Raw genomic sequence first — 14,796 nt, forward strand, 5'->3', positions numbered from 1 at the left:
GTGTAGGGAGCGGTCAGGTGGGCCCTGGGGACGTGAGCACCCAGTGCTTATCATAGCAGGACGTGGTCTGGGCATCTCACTAACGTCCTTTTGTAAGACTGAGCTGTGGAATTAGATCAGGGAAAGCTTTACTCAATGCTATAATTCACTCCCCTGCCATGCAGGAGAGAAGACCCAATGGTCCTGTGTAGCAGCAGGATCAGAGTCCCAGTCACAAGCCAGATAGTGGCATCCCTTTGTGCTTGGTCTTGGGCAAGCATAGATGAAGAAGCTGATGGCTTTTCCACAGTTTGTGACTTACTTCGCAGTAGATTTATTTCTTGCTTTGCTTCTCTCAGGAAAACGATGCATCATGTATTATGGAAACATCAAGGATAATGTCTTTCCTGTGCTGTTTAGTAAGCGACATAGTGCTTCTTGGTAGAATATAGATGTCAACATGACTACTGAAAATGTCCAAGGGTGTCATGAGTCCTTGCATGCAGGGGAGAGATGGCATGCTGTTAATGATCCTTTCTTCCACAAGCAAATTCCAGTCATGTTATATAAAGTTGGGACAGAAATAAAAATAGCCCTTCATTAAAAGCAGCCTTGTCTGCTGTACCTATGGCATACTAGACTTATTTAAATAACATTGTGAATTCTTGGGGAAAACAGAACCCAGAGATGCAGCTATTATTTCTGCTGTAGTGTGGCATCACTTTGCTGCTGTGAATAATAACAGCCATGTTGATGGGTAGGCCTAAATTAAAAGTGAAAGAGGTTATTCATTCATTGCAAAAATCCATCTTCATGTGAAGATGAAGGAGTTTGGGGAATTTTTACATTTTATTTTTGCTTTTAGCTCTATCTTCTATTCAGGGCCATGTAAAAGTTGGAAAATGGTTAATATTATGACAGATCAGTGAAGTTTTAAACTCTTTGAGTTCCTTTTTTACTTGTCCTCTACCAGGCAATTACAAACTCAGTGGGGGATTTTCCTTGGTGCAAAGTGCCGTATTTGATGTCTAAAAGAAAGTGGTGACCCTTTTCTTCACTTTTTTGCATATATTGGTCAACATTAATCAAACTGCTCCCTTGCTGTAACATCTGAGGTCCTTACCTATTTGCAATTAGGAAATATCCTTGGTATTTGAGAATGCTAACCAGTGACAAGCATCAACTGATAGAGGGACTTAGGGGACTATAAACAGCTTATTTGAATGGGCAGGGCCTGGTGGTGAATGTGGGTCAGTGGAACAAAGTGCCTGAGCTGTTCTGAGCGCTTTGGATGGTTCCATGGCTTCAGGGACTCTGTGGTACCAATGCTCAGTGTGCTCCTTGCAGCTCACAAGTTTTACTGATGGAAATTAGAATTCCCCCCTGCCCACAGCCACAGGAATGGCCGTGCTTAAAAAATGTTTCTCCATTTGCTCCTGTCAGAGGGTTTAAAAGCCACTGAGCCACTCTATCTGTCAAAACGTAGTAGTATGACTGAATGCAGGTGTAAAGAGGGAGGGTGCAAGTAAGAAGAAAAGAATTTAGTTCCATCTTGAATTATGTATAAAGTAATTTAAGGAAGCCAAGTTGAAGAATTGGCTGATTTATGTGCCTGAAGATATTAATCCAGGCACAAATAATGGAGGATGGATCCTGAAATATCCTTGAAATTAGGCCCTATAAAATGGCCTTTTTATTTACTTCTTTTTTTCTCCTTTGGAAAAAAGTAATTTTTTTCTCTGCTGTATGTAAATGCAAAAATGTGTGGTGGTCATGATACATTTTGCTTTCATTGGTGTCAGTTTCTGAGGAGGGGAATATGAATTTTGAACCTATTTTGAACTTTGTATGTTGGTAATTTACTCAAGAAGGTGAACTGTTAAAAAGCTTTCATCTTCCATTATTATGGGCCCTTGAAGCCAGAAGCCTTCACAGCAGCATGCTGAGAATGTCAGAAGGAATCTGTCCTTTAGTCCTTCTCCTGGATAAATAGCTGTGGTGTTCAGGAAAATACAATCTGAAGTCTGGCTAAGGAAATGAAAAAGCAAACAAGTAGGAGCTTTATTTTTAAGGAGGAATGGTGCTTGGAACGCTTAAGGGTCTGCAACAAGAAAGAGAAAAAAGGCTAATAAGTGGTAAGATCGTGCATCAGCATTCAATTAAAAACAAAGCGTAAGTTCAATAAATGTAATCCTAACATGTCAAAAAGAACAAATACTCGGGACTTAGTTGTAGCTGGGTTCAGGAGTAGCACTTCAGCTTTGAACTAGAAGGTCAATTATCAATACCAAGCACATGTAAATAAAATATTTTTCTCTGAAGAAAAGTTACCAGTGCCTTATTGCTGTGAGGTACATTATTTAGTCTTCCCACCTGAAGACCAGGCTGGACTAGCTAGAACCAGGCCAGTATTTCTAATGGGCAGAAACATTTCTTGGCACTCTTGGAGTTTTATCTTGACATTTTTATTCTTACAGAAGAAAGTAAGTGAAGCATAATTTCCCCATACTAAGCAGTGATTCTGAAGGAGAGAAGTGAGGAAACAGTGCAGGAAGCTTCAAGTGACTGTGAGACAGGGAAAACATTTAACATTGTCCATAAATTCAGGTTAGAAGGTTGCTGCATAGTGATGTGAACAGGTTGGGACAGAATGGAGTGCATGCTGAGTTGAAAGTCAAAGATGTGGTGAGAGCACTGCCAATTTACGTTAATTAGATACAACATATATTACTGGATGTGTTTTGTCCTTCCTTTCCTTCATCCCAGCCCCATGTTTGTTAGAAGCCTCTAGTGCCCAAAAGTTGGTCTATGTACAGAGTCACAGAAGGAAGAAGTAGATTTAAAAGCTTTCCAGTAGCAAAACATTTCAGGACTGTGATGAGAAATGCAGGGTGATGTAGTACTTTGGTGAGTTCAGACCTAGTGCAACACCTTCCATCTTGTGAAACACAAGACAAGTGGTGTTTCCCCTGAGTGTGTCAGGGGGAACCTGTAAGCAAGACAGCAGCAGTGGGAATGTGCTGTGGGACACAACTGCAATTGAAAAGAAAATCTCTTTGTAATTCTGCCATGTGTTATCATTTTGCATGTGTTAGGAATGTCTCTTTCTGTCCTACATCTTTCCCCTCTCCATACACTTGCACACAAGGCCAGGATTAGCAGCTGCCCAGACTGACAGGGTATTTCCTCTATTGAGTCATAGCCATGCCAACAGCAGGTCTGATGACAAGCCTTGGCAGCTCCTTGGGAATACAAAGAGAAGAAAAGTTTGAGGATTTTTTCCTGGGTCAAATTAATTTCCAAGAAGTTGATATGAATCCATTTGCATCTACCTTATAGATATGCATATCACCATTTGTATTCTAGAAACACTGGCACTGAATTTTTCCAAGGAATGATCTGTGAATGTACTTTGACATTCCATGACTGTGTCATAGCTATTATTCTGTGAGAGGCCTGTATTAAAGCCTGGTAATTGCTCAAACACTAAAGGCCACAACAGTTGAAACACTAAATTTCTGCCATAATTCTGGACTGATTGACTAGAGAAATCATGTGGTACTGTTTCTACTCCAGAATCAGATGTCTTCCAGATCCACAGACAGTTTTGTCAAATTGTGCATCAACATTTCTGCCACAAATAGTCATAAAAATGATGACAGACATATGCAAATTTTTTTTTCTTCTCATAGCCATTCCTGTAATTAAATATTGTTTGCAAATTAAACTGTAGAGTTGTTGTGGAGTTTTAATTTACAGGCAACCAGTTCCAGTAACTTTAAAAAGGCTGGAAGGGATAAAAAAATGATTTATAGCTTCACCTTTAAGTGATTACATAGAAATCTGTGTTTCTAGAGGTAAAGCTGTTTATTTCTGTGGTGTGTGAGCTTTAGCTGACATATGTGGGACATGCATGTGAATGCCTGCACAGCCATCGACTGTGACACCGTTGCAGAGACAAAATGATACCAGTGACAGAAGGATGTCAATGGATTCTAAGTAGTCCCACAAGACTTGTCAGATGTGCCACATTAAAATTAAAATTTAGTGAATGAGGATAAAACTTTAATGTAGCTTCAATGCCCTGACCTAGATAAAGTTGTTAATTTTTGATTTATAACTGGGTAGAGAATTTTAATCTGCATTAAAAAGAGAAATTTTTACATTTCTGTGAAAATAAGCATCTTCTTTAAGTAGTGAGAATCTCAGACCAAACTCCTGTAATGTAACAGTGGCACCAAGCCTATTGCACCTCAATACTGAGTTCAAAATCTGACATATCCTTTGGACTCTGCCCATTGAAAACTTGGTTGTTTGCTCTCTCTCTTTCTCTGCACAGAACTGCTTGTGAATAGATGCTGTTTCGGATGCCTAACAACTGGTGTGATTTTGGATCTTAAATGGGATTCTTGCTTGCTCATATGAAGACTCAATTTTCCCTCAAGCTCTTGCCTCTCTTCTGTTGTTGTCTCCTACCATATCACCTTGCCAGGAGGTCCCGTTACCTGCAGATGTCCCCTGACCCAGTTAATGGCCTGCCAATTACACACCAAGCATTACACGTTTTGCAAAATCCCACATCCCTCCACCTAATCAAATGGATTCTGTTTAAGCAGTGTCTTCCTCTAGACTTAGAGTGAGGTTGTTCTCATTTCCTCACAGAGCAGAGCCCCAGGATGTGCGAAGGCCCAGGCACCATGTCCGCAGTCAGTGCTGCTGCGCCTTGTTCCAGGCTGCTGGCGGGCGAGGGGCTGCCCAGTGCCCCTGGAGAACGCAGGCTGGACACACGGGATGACAGGAATGGGACAGCTGTAGAGCTGCATTGCCCTCTAGTGACAGGCTCCTAATTAGCTTGTTTCCACCTCACCTTTTCAAGTTGTGCCAGATGTTGCCTCCACTGGATTTCTACCCATCCAGGCAGGGGTAGAACAGCAGTGCAGAGTAAAGACCTGGCTCTGGAAATGGACTCTGGGAGTTCCTAAGAGGAGGTTTCGTAGTGTAGAGCCACTGAGAAAAACTCTGGCCCATCTTTTGTATTATTGGTTTCCAAAGGAGCATTGATTTCCTACCTGCCAACATCACACATTCAGGCTGCCAGGAAGAGGGATTTGCCTCCTCTGTGCCCATCCTGCCATTAATGCATATTTTTGAAAGCAGAAGTGAGCTTCCAGTTAAAGCCCATCCAACAGCAGTTATATTCCCAAATTTTGGTGGTATGGCAAATAACAACTCTTTTTTCTTTTCGCTAATAAAAAGTGAGGCAGTTGGATCTGAGATCACTAGAGATTCAAAAACATCTAGTAGCAAGAAGGGATTTACAGCTTCACATATAGAGGGAAAAAGCAATTTAAAGAGGCCATCAAGCCAAGGTTTTTTCAAAATCAGTGAGGTCACATTAAAAAAAATTACCTTATTTTTTGCCTACTTCCATAATGTCTTTGGTTTTGGACATTTCTTGGCATCTTCTAAGCTATATGATATAATTCCAGTGAATTAGAGAGCAGGTCAAAGGAAAGAGATTGATTTTATGATGATTTTTTGAAGGTTATATATCTATTTTTGTTCCAAATTGGCACAAAGTCACAGCCTTATAATTCTGTTAGGTGAAAATGTTTGAATCAAAATGTCAGTTTTCAAATTGAGAAAGGAAGCATTTTGATTCCTTTTTCTCTTCCTTGTTTTCCTTTTGAAATTGGCATGGACCCTCTTTAAAATGTCAGTGAAATGAATGCTTCTCTGCAAAACATTTTAGACTTAATAAAAAATAGTCTGATTGACTTTTATCTACATGGCTATTTCTCTGTTCAAAAAATGTTAAAGAAAATACTCATTTTGTAATTACTGTTTACATTTTCTGATTTTTGACTAGTTTCTTTCACTCATTCTTTCCAGAATTGTGCCTGAAGTTTCAAAAATTGAGTCTTCCACACTTCGGGAGAACGCAAAAACAATTAAATCATAGTCCCATTACAGTCAGTGGCAAATAAATGCTTCATTGGATCACAAGTTTCAGCCGTAATGGTACCCCAAAGGCCATTAAATCTTCTGTCCATTATTTGTATTTGAGTGACATTGTCCTGAACTCATCCTGCAGGTTATTTTTTTCCTTACCTTCTCTTATGGCATAGCAGCTCAATAAGACCTTTTTCTTTCTTAGCAATGAACTACTTCCCAGCGTGCCAAGCTGAAACTTCTTTCAGACAAGCTACCGGGGGGAAGGACATCTACTGAAGAATGAAAATTTTGATTTATCCATCCTTGCAGTCTCAAAAGTGGAAGAGGAGCTTTTTGAGGTATTCTGCTTATGAGAGTGAGATGGAAAGGAGTGAATGTGACAAACTCAGGCTATGGACCCATTCAGTTGCACAAAAAAGCAAGAAAAGAATAATACCCGTGTGCCAGCTCTGCCTTTCACCTCTGGCTTTCTCTCCTTTCTAGTTCCACTGGTTGTAGAAAGCATGCCTCTGAGCATGTGGAGATAATGCTCAACTGTTTCAAGATGAAGTTACAGCAAACTGTGTGGTTTTATGTTTTATTAATTATGAAGACATAGAATTTTAGAGGTGTTTCTATTGCTTGTGTATTTCTCTTGGTCATTATTTTCCTAAGTTTAAAATAATACATTTAATTGGATGAAATCATCATTCAGTCCAGATTGGTGTGTGGTATATTTTTCATATGTCTGTGATACATTAAAGATAAATAGAAAAATACTCAAGGTTGGGAAAATTCTTCTAGAACAAGGCTGTTTTCAGTAGGCTTCAGTTTTTCCTTAGAAGACTACAAGGACACTGAGACCATTTAGCCTGTGTTCACATTTAGCTTCATCTGAAGCACTGTTTTAAACAACTGGAATTATCTTTCCAATAATTTCTTCACTCTGTTGCTCTTTACCTGCATGCTGTGGTTCTCCACTGACAGTACTGAGAAATAGTCAACCTCTTTTCCTAATACCTAGTTCAACACACTCAGACAAACTACTGCTTAAATTTTTTTGTGGTTAAATTCTTCTTTTAATCTGCAAGGGTTAAGCTTTATAAAGTCAAAATCATAAAGAGGAACAGGTTGCCACACATGTGTTGGCTGAGGATATTGCCATATGAGTGATGGGTGTGTGTGGTATATTTGCATCAGACCATCCCCTTCACAACACTCTGAGCAAAGAGGCCAGTGTGTGTAAGCAAAGGATGCCCATCCAGCAGCACTGTAGTTAATAATGACTGAGAGGGTTGGGGTTGATCAGTCTAGAGAACAGAAGGCTCCAGGGACAAGGAGCAGTGGTTTTAAACTGAAAAAGGATTTAGATTAGCTATTAGGAACAAATTCTTTACTGTGACTGTGCTGAGGCACAGGAATGAGTTGCCCATAGAAGTGCCCCATCCCTGGCAGTGTTCAAGGCCAGGTTGGATGGGATCCTGAGAAACCTGGTCTAGTGGAAGGTGTCCCTGTCCATGGCAGGGAGATTGGAACTAGGTGATGTTTAATGTGCCTTTCAACCCAAGCCCTTCTATGATTCTGTGATAAAGCATGCCCACCTTGCACTGGTAGGTAGTGAACATGTTATGCTGAGGCTGACTGGCTCACTTTTCATTATAAGCAGCAGCAGGTAGTTTAAAGCTAACTCAGACTTTCTCACAGTGCAGTCAAAAACCTAGTGAGTGCAAAGGAGGCTCATCCCTAGTGAGATTCTGGTCAGAAAAGTGGAAAAAATGTGTGAGAAACTGCAATCCTAATGCCTATACAATATAGATTAATAAACTCTAGGTTAACACTTACCTACACAAGTTGTTAGCACTATTACCTGTACTAACTCTTCTGTGTGGAATAAATAGTCAGGTCCTTATTCTATTTTCGTTTGGTCCTTATTGAGGCCTTTAAAGCTTGTTTAATTCTAAGGGTGGGGTAAGCCAAGTCTCAGCTCTCCCTGTTTCCAACCAAGCACTTCTTTTTTTCCTCCATCAGTGCAGAATCTCAGCTTATTAGGAAGGTCTCTCATGCAGCAGTGTCTGAATGTACAAATTTGCTCACAATCACAGCTGGAGTGGCTTAGAGTGGAGACAGGTCATGCTGGGATCTTTCACTTTGGCACCAATTAAATTCTTCTATGAGAGCAGAGGAGGAAGTATGAGTTTGCGTTTTAAAGTCAATAGAAGCTGCAGAGCACAGAGCAACTTGTCTTTTCGTATGCTGCTCTTTGTAGATAAAATATTGTTAAGAAGTGAAACTCATGCCTAGCCCTAGGGCTTAGTTGCCTATCTGTACTGTCAGATCTGTCCAACTAGGAGAAAAACATCTGAAAATAAGGCCTAAGAATATTTTGAAGAATGTGCTGTCAGGGTAAGCTGTGGCAAGTCTTTGTAATGATCAAACTGGAACATCTTAATACGCTATGTTTTAAAACAGTAAAATGAGGTGTACTTTGTGGGCTTTTTAAACCTTGCTGCTTAAGGTGTTTCAAAGACCATACTGGACCTCAGTGAGCCTTGGCATTATGACCCTTGAAACTTCAAAAAAAATGTTAGAAATGCAATGATGCAGAATTACTAATAAGTTGGTGGTGAACTTGCTCAAGAATTTGTTGATTCAGCCCTATGCTTTCTTAGGGTTTTCATAGTGTGTCCTAAAACTTTAATTATAAAGCAGCTAGTCTGTTAAATTTTTTACTCAGAGTTAATGGATGCTGAAGTCTGGTTTGTCATTTCCATTCTTATTGCCCACAAACACAGGCGAAGTTTGCCTGCTTTGGTTGTGGTTGTGCTTTGAATTCCTATGTTCATTCCAAACCTCAAGAAAAGGTAATAATTAAAAAATAATCTATATTTAAAGTTCAAAACAAGATGCTCGTAAAGTCAGATCTAAAATAAAAGCTGAAGGGTTTTTTTGCACGATTGAGAATTTGCAATACTGTATGAGATCACAATAGTTACCACTTAACTTTCTGCATTGACATGGAAAACTTTTTTTAAAATAGTCTTGCTACCAAATTAGTGACTAGTTTCAGATCAAGAGAAGGAATCTGTCTGGTTGTTTCACAGAAATTGGCCTAGTTTGCTTTTCACAGGTAGAAAAGGGCAAGTACAGACAGTGCAATACATAGTCAAGTGGCATTTTACCAGGATTAGATTTTGGTTAGTTAAGACTTTCTCTGCCACAGAGTATGAATGTGAAGTGTGAGCTCACATGTGTGATAGTTAAACCACCTGAAGTTAGAATTAGTGGATATTTGCTCTAGAAGTATTTGCTCCCAATGGAGAATTGACAGAACAATGTATGACTCATTTGGTCAATCATAGCCAATACAACTAAAATGATAAATAGTGAGCACTTCATAGAATAGCTTGTGATGCATCTGGAGATAATTTCCCTCCTAAGTAATTGTTTGGGTAATTGTATTGCATAATTGTTTTGGATAATTATCTGAGTAATGAACATATTTAGAGAAATTGTGGTTTTCTCTTACAATATAATGAACATAGAAGTTACCAATTAATATGATAATCTATTGGTTTTGGTCAGCGGGTAACTTATTTTAGATACAGTGGAGGAAAAGAATGCTAATTCTCTTTTTGAATTAAACTGCAGTAGCAAATTTGGTGTGCAAGCACTCACATTTGAACCATACTGCCCTGTATCGTTTGTATGGTTCTCTGTAACAGAAAATTCTGTTTTCTTTACCATTTAATTCTCCATGGAAGAGTTCAAAGAAAATGGACAATTGTGTTTTATGGTTAAAAGGCAGTGCAATCTCTGCAGTCATGTCAGCTTTATAGAGTCATGTGCTCAGCAGAGGTCCAGACTTTGTGTTTTGTCTCTCCTTTGTGTGAGGATTTTGATTTTGCTGTAATTGTTTTGGAATTAGATTGTGCTGTGGAATGAGTCATCTCCACAGACCATAGACCATGGGTGTCTTTGCAGTTTCTTTCTCAAATAATAGCTGCACTGTTTGCCTTTTTTAGTTTGTATTGATTATTGCTGTGAGGTGACGAGGTAAAGTAGCTTGTGGTGCTGCTGCCAGTTATCCTGGAGTAGCAGAAGAGGAGGGAATGCTGGAAGTCCCTGTTCTCAGGCATACCAAGGTCCCCCCAAAGCTCTTCTTGATCAATTAAGTGGAAGCTCAGCTGGGTAAAAATAAACACAGGAAAAAGCCATAGGTCTGACTTTGAAAAAGCCTTCAAAGTTTAGTCTAAAATCTCATATAAAAATGAATGTACAAGAAGTATGAAGGAAAGTAGCTGGGAAACTCTCCTGGTTTTGCACAGCTTTAAAAACATGGTGTGTTATCTAATTCTCCAATATACTGGCAGTGGGGAGACTTCTCTGCAGTGCTTACTCTTCTGGCATTACAAAGGCTGCTGATGCATGGCTTGTATGCTCCATGCTAGACAACGCCCCTTGGTTCATTTGAAATAAAAAAATACAATCTGAATCACTTGGCTCTTGAAGCTCTGTGAATGTTGAGGAGGCAGGTGGGCAGTGAGGCCGTGGGTGCAGCAGAAGGAGATGCTCTCCTCTCAGGGAGGTGTAAGGACAAGGCCAGCCAGACTGGATGCCTGTTCACTCCCTCCTACCTGTGTGGTGCCTCCTCATGTCTGTACAGCACTGAATGGAAACCCTGCCCTCCTCTGGGAGTTGCCTGGGCCTAACACCCCTTTGCTGTGTGTTGCCCTTCATTGGCAGAAGCTCCTGGTGCTGTGACAGCTGGTGGCTCATGGAAATATCTGCCCTGGAGTGCAAGTGATCAGGATACATCCTGCCTTGGCTCTGAAGGATGGGAGATGGGAGCACATCGGCTGCCCTCTCCCCAGGGATGGTGCCTGCCTGGCTCAAAAGTGGCTGATGCTGGAAGAATGTTGCACCCTCTGGATGCTGCCTCCTGCATGGAACGTGCCATGCTGCTGATTCACGAGCACAGTGCTATGTTTTGCCACCTTACAGTGTCACTGAGGTCCCCTGTGGCTGCATGGCCCAGGGATGTTCCAGACTGCAGTCACAACATGAGTTAGCTGGGTGTATGTGTACCTGGGGATTTGGCATTTTTGGATGGTAATTGTTTCCTGGCTTAGTTCAATAAATTAGAAAAGGCAATCTTATGGCACTGTATATGCTGAAGCAATAAGTACAACCATTTTTCCAGTACTATGAATAACTAAATTACTATTGCCACATATTTATTTACTGTTCTTTATGCTCTCTGAACAGCTAAAGTTTTCCAGAAGAAAAGGTTTTAACAGAGAAGGTAATCTAAGCACTGAGAGAAGTAATTACATTCTTCTGCATTACTGCTAAGATAAGCAGGTTTTAATTGTGTTTGATTCTTTTAAATTTGCAATGTATTGAGAGTATTGATTCCCACTTTTTGTAGGTATGTATTTGTATGTGGGTATTTTTATATCACCCGGTAGAAGTTTAGTTTCTAAACAAGCTAAAATTAACCTGTGAATTCATGGAGGTTTAATACATTGACAATTTAATTCAGTTAATATGCACTCAGAGTCCCTTGTGCTTTGATCCCTGCTGGCATCCTCTGTTTCTAATAGTAGGGCAGTTGACTGAGCTATTGATGAATGATGGGCACAGTGGGATGTCTGAGGATTTATATATCAAATCCCTACTCTAGTTTCTGGCTCAGTTCTTAACGGGGTTGTTACACATCTCAGAAACAGAGTACAATTTTGAACCAATGGAGGCCTGTTAATGCTTGATCCTCAGAAAAAAAGTTGTGGAAACACAACTACCAGAATGGAAATCAAAGGAGTAAAGTACCAAAGAGCTTTCTAGTGCATATTTTAGAGAAAAATACGAGTGTCCAGGGAAGTGAAGGAGGAAAGCTGAGAGAAATGTAATGTGTTCATGTAATGCCTATTTACAAATATCTAATGTTCACACAATGTTACCATGGAACTATAACTGAAGAACACTACCCTTTGTAATATTGCTTTGGACAATGCTTCAAGGTACTGGGGAAAACATAAATTATTATTGGATGGAAGGGCTAGGGACCAGTGTTCTGACCTTTCTTCTGAAAGCAGAGGTATCCCTGGGAGCAACCACCACTCCACACCCAGGTATCTCAGAATCATATAGTCATAGGGCTTTTGAGAGGGCTTCAGAACCCAGCTGGAGGAAGCCATCTGGGCTTTTTCAGAGCTTCTTTCACCTCAGAGAAGACCTGCAGTTATGTGAGGCAAAGAATAAACTAATGTCTTTTGAATTCCAGCACTGTATTGGGATAATGAGGATCCTGACTACTTGTTTCAGAGAGCCTGTGTCTCTGGAAATGCTACAGTGACTACTAAAAGGTGGTGGTGACTGAGAGGCTTTGACAAAAATGGCTTTCTTCAAGTTCCAAGGAACTAGTACTGAATTCCCCAAGATGTCAGCTCCCCTCATATTTTTCCCCTGAGAAAGACAAATCATATGCTTGACCCTTCCCCTCCTTGTAAAAAGTACACAAAAAAAAAAAAAATTGGGTTGACAGTGTGCTATTCCTTCCTTCCTGTGCTGATAGGATAATGAAAAACCCTCAGAAGCATTCTGATAACATTCAGTAAAGCTAATTTAATAGTAATTGAATTCTTGAAAGTTCTCATTAGGATGCTGAAAGCAAGCATCTGTGTAATATGAGCATGGCCAGCATCACAGTGGAGCATGGGGAACTGATGCTGAAGCTGCCTGTTCTTCATACAAGCAAGACTACTTATTTTGCTTCTTAGTGACTTAATGCAAATATATTTGGAAGGGTTGCACTGGGGAAAGAAGAGGGAGAGACAAAAAATGTTCACATTGTTTTCTTTTCCAGAAACCTAATGGTGTATGTGCAGCTGTATATATTCTCAGCATATACTAGGCCTGATCAAAAGGTATTGTACTCCCTCTAGCTTAAATTCAGCTGCTTTATGTTGTGCTGCTGGTATTGTTCCAGTTCATCATATGCTTAGATGACTCATAGTGAATGCATTGTGGTATTTGCCATAATATGTCTTCCTCTTTTTAAATTAGTCTGCAGTGTATGATGTGAAATACAATTCACAATTAGCATTTCAGCACTATTAAATCCAGCTTGAAGTGTTTTGATGGAAACAACAATCTGTTTTATTCTTCAAATTTCCCTAAACAAAGCAAGTGTATCAATTGCTGATAGCGTACATTATACAGAATTAACTGGTGTCTTTCAAATACAGTAATATTTAAGGATTGCTTTTTCATAAGCCACTAGGAGTCAAAGAACCCAGTCTCACCTCTTCCAACAGTATTTAGTTATAACAGGTTTGATATGCTTTTGGGTTATCCCCATCACTTCTGTTGGAGATGGTTGCTCATAACCTACAACAATCTGGCAACAGAAAACTAAGCAGGCTGGCTGACGTGGTGCAGGATTGTTTTGGTAAGTGAGATACTCTCAGTTGTTGGCATCTCCATGTCGATTGTGAACCCCTTCCATGTTTGACACTTAAAGGTATGATCTCTGACAAGGCCTTAAAGAAGCCCCAGCTGCAAGAGCTGAAGAGAAGCTAATAGTACATTTTCACATTCTAGATGGATGCAAACCATGTTGAAGAAAAAGGAGACATGGCTCTGAAAAATTGCTACAAGTAGAAGAAATTGAGGATATGCAAGGGATAGAAAAATAAAAGAAAAATGAAGTAAAGAGGGGGTTCAGGTGAAACAATGAGAAGGAGGAAAGGAGCAGTGATCTAATTGACCATCCCTCAAAAGCAACATGAAAGTCAGATGGGGAGACACTGGGGGGTCATCGAATGAAGAGCAGAGGTCAGCAGGACATTGCTCCCCCTCCTCAGCACCACCATGTGCAGTGTGTTAATGCGGTGATGTGTGTGAGCAGTAGTGCTGCCAGGGCTGTCTGATGATCACGCATCCTGTATAGGAAGTCTCTCTCCAGTCTAACATTGCCTGTGCATACACAGTAGGTGCAATGCCTTGTGGAAGTTTTGGACCAGCCAAGCCTATGTTTATCTTCTTGTAGAATTTGCAAAGTATTAAATCCTAGTATGTCTTTTTGTCATCTGCAGAGCAAAAATACGAAGTGCAACAGGCAGACTGCAGTCTATTCAGTTGAACCGTGTCTGCCATCTGGATGGGGGAGTCTTGCTTCCAGCCAAGATCCCTTTACCTGTGACATTTCTGATGGTTTCAATCAAACAGTGCTTAAGACCATGCCGATCAAGTGTTCACAACTTCCGGAAAAATTTATTCTACTGGTTTAACCAATATAAAAAACTTCTCAAAGCCCTTCGCTACAATCTAAATTTTTCATATTTCTTCTGATTCACAAAGAACATACTTTCTTTTGTGCCTTGCAAGCATTCTTTCCAAGATAAAACAATTCCAAATTTCAATTTTTTTTTTCAGAGATCAAATCTCTTTCACCTTATTCAGCATTCTCCTTTGTGTTCTCTTTTGATTGTCTACATTCTTCTTGAAAGGATACTCAACACCTGACACATCAGATCTGCTGAGACTCCAGGGCTGGTGATGAAAGTAGGAAAGAGGATTATTTTGTACCACTTAGAGATTAAACTCCTGTTTGTATAAGGAGTATAAGCTCCTAGCATAAGGGGCATTAATTTCCACAGCAGTAGATCAGTGCTGAGTCATTTTCTGTTTGCCTCCTCCGGATCTTTTCCAGCATGGCTGCTGCTGTAGTTAGCTGATTCTCATGTTGTATTTGTGTACACTAATCTAGAGCTAGAATTTACACTTAGTGAATTGCATTTTTCCAGACCATTTCTCCAGTTTGTCAAGAACATCTTGCATTTAATGTCTCCCAGTGTTTTCAGTCCCACACATCTCCTTATC

General features: G+C 40.1%; 1 long non-coding RNA gene across 23 annotated transcripts in view; it reads left to right on the forward strand.

Annotated features, from left to right (window-relative positions):
- The window catches only part of LOC108445249, a 290,571-nt gene that overhangs the window by 94,464 nt on the left and 181,311 nt on the right, over positions 1 to 14,796 (forward strand). For 20 of the 23 annotated variants that reach the window (XR_001860038.1, XR_001860035.1, XR_001860029.1 and 17 more), the window contains exons 4-5: positions 6,137 to 6,272; positions 12,779 to 12,839. This is a non-coding gene — a long non-coding RNA (uncharacterized LOC108445249). The remainder of the gene's footprint in view (positions 1 to 6,136; positions 6,273 to 12,778; positions 12,840 to 14,796) is intronic. The other 3 variants (XR_001860036.1, XR_001860043.1, XR_001860047.1) reach the window with 1 other exon arrangement.

The sequence above is a fragment of the Corvus brachyrhynchos genome, unplaced genomic scaffold (genome assembly GCF_000691975.1).
Source record: "Corvus brachyrhynchos isolate BGI_N302 unplaced genomic scaffold, ASM69197v1 scaffold11, whole genome shotgun sequence".
Lineage (NCBI taxonomy): Eukaryota > Metazoa > Chordata > Aves > Passeriformes > Corvidae > Corvus > Corvus brachyrhynchos.